Source organism: Gossypium hirsutum, chromosome D10, assembly GCF_007990345.1.
Source record: "Gossypium hirsutum isolate 1008001.06 chromosome D10, Gossypium_hirsutum_v2.1, whole genome shotgun sequence".
Taxonomy (NCBI): Eukaryota; Viridiplantae; Streptophyta; class Magnoliopsida; order Malvales; family Malvaceae; genus Gossypium; species Gossypium hirsutum.
Genome location: NC_053446.1, coordinates 36699391 through 36701736, shown reverse-complemented (window position 1 = coordinate 36701736; position 2346 = coordinate 36699391). Strand labels below are relative to the sequence as shown.

Below are 2346 nucleotides of genomic sequence, written 5' to 3'. Positions count from 1 at the left end.
TGTTTGTGCCACAATCAATCCTGTTTTTAATTAAAATCAAGTCTATATTTTGTTCATACGTGATTGAAATGCACTTGAATTGGCTGAGCGATCCTAACCAGACGACGACTAATGGACGCATAATTGAAATGTTCATGCTCAATTTAGATCCTAACATGATTAAATTGTAGGTTGCTTAACAACTCTAACCAAGCTCTGTTATCTGCATAGTTTTTAGATTTGTGTGATTAAATTGTTTCAAACCTAACACGTCCCTGTTACCTCACATGAATGCTTAGAAACCCTGAGTAAATAAGGATCAGTAAAATGTGTATTTACTAAGTAAAGGATTCCAAAATGACCTAATGTGGTTTCCAAACTCATTGAAGATCGAGTTGCCATGAAGTGTATTTCCGAATTTTATTAAGCCTGTTGATAATAAATTGAGTTTAGTTAATGTAATTTTCCTAGTTTATTTATGTTATAATTGTTGCAAATTGTGTTTAATTTTACTAAAATCTATTTCATTCATATAGTTTGCATACTTAGGATAATTTGCATTGGGGATCATTGCATTTAGTTTAATATATTTTAATCACCACTTCTCAACTATATTGTGTTTTTATTTACCAAATTGTTAATATAATTTTACAAATTAAGTGACTTAGCACAAATACAATCCCTGTGGAGACGATAACTCGATACTTACTTGTTAATTGATAACGACCGTGTACTCTTGCACAAACGTACACATTACAAGTTTTTGGTGTCGTTGCCAGGGATTGTCAACTATTGCCATAGTCATTATTTTTCGTGAAATTATTTATTTTCAATTTGATTTATTTCTAACATTACTAACTTATTCTTTTTAATTTTTGTGATTTTCTTTTCAACTGTTTATGAGAATGGATCGAATTATTGATTTACTCCCTATAGACCCTGAAATTGAACAAACAACTCAAAGGCAAGTCGAGATGGACCTTGGAAATCAGAATCAAGACCAAGGTAATGAAGCTGATCATGTATGAAATCCTATCCACATTGTCGATGATAGGGATCGATGCATCAAACAATATGTTGTGCCACTTTCCAGTGAGTTAAACCCAAGAATTAGAAGGTCATATATTGAGGCAACCCAGTTTGAATTGAAACCAGTAATGTTTCAAATGCTACAAGCGGTGGACAAATTTAATGGTATGCCCACGGAAGATCCACATCCACCTTCGATTATTTATGGAGGTGAGTGATTCATTCAAGATAGCCGGTGTGACTGAAGACCCACTGAGGTTGAAGTTGTTTCTGTACTCGTTGCGAGATCAAGCACGAGCATGGCCCAATTCGTTGCCACCAAGTTTCATATCTACATGGTAACAATTAGAAGAGAGATTTTTGGTTAAGTATTTCCCACCTAGCAAAAACGCTAACTTAAGGAATGAGATAAAAATTTTCCAACAATTGGATGACGAGTCTTTGTAGGAGGCTTAGAAGCGACTCAAGGAGTTACTTCATAAGTGTCCTCGTCATGGGATTCCTCACTGTATCCAGTTGAAGACATTCTATAATGGTCTCAATGCACATACAAGATTGATGGTAGATGCTTCTGCGAATGATGCAAATTTGTCTAAGTCTTATAATGAGGCTTGTGAGATCATCTATAGGATCGTGAGTAATAACTATCAATGGCCAACAAATCGAACAACTTCAGGAAGACGTGTAGCTAGAGTTCACGAAGTTGACTCCCTCACTTCATTATCGGCTCAGGTATCGTCTATTTTCTCTATGTTAAAATAGTTAATCGCTAATAGTACTAATAATTTTGCTACTCAGCCACCAAGTCCGTTTGAAATAGTTTCCTATGTGTACTGTGGGGAAGGTCATTCTTTTGAGAATTCTTTATCAAATCCTAAGTCAGTGTACTATGTGGGGAACCAATATCAAAATAGGAGTGGACAAGGACCCTAGTCCAACTTCTACAATCCTTCATGCCGTAATCATCCTAACTTTTCTTGGAGCAACCAAGGAACTGGACCAAACAACAACTTATTACAGCAAAGACCCAACTAATCTCAAGGGTTTAATTAGCAAGCTCCAAAACCACCTCAAGTTGAGGCATCAAACAGTTTGTAGAACTTGTTGAAAGTGTACATGGAAAAGAATGACGCTTTGATCCAAAGCCAAGCAATAACACTGAAAAATTTGGAAAACCAAATAGGTCAATTAGCTATAGAGCTATGTAATAAACACAAGGAACCTTGCTGAGCGATACTGAGAATCCAAGAAATTTGGGTAAATAATATATGAAGGAAGTAGCATTGTGAAGTGGTAAAATTTTAGAACCCCGATTGATTGTTGTCGAAGAGAAGCTCG

At 35.7% G+C, this 2346-nt stretch overlaps 1 non-coding gene across 1 annotated transcript; it reads right to left on the bottom strand.

Moving 5' to 3' along the window:
• Window positions 1–1401: 1401 nt before the first annotated feature.
• Window positions 1402–1508, bottom strand: LOC121222847 (small nucleolar RNA R71). Its single transcript, XR_005920217.1, has one exon. It is a non-coding gene; the product is annotated as a small nucleolar RNA R71 (small nucleolar RNA).
• Window positions 1509–2346: the final 838 nt, after the last annotated feature.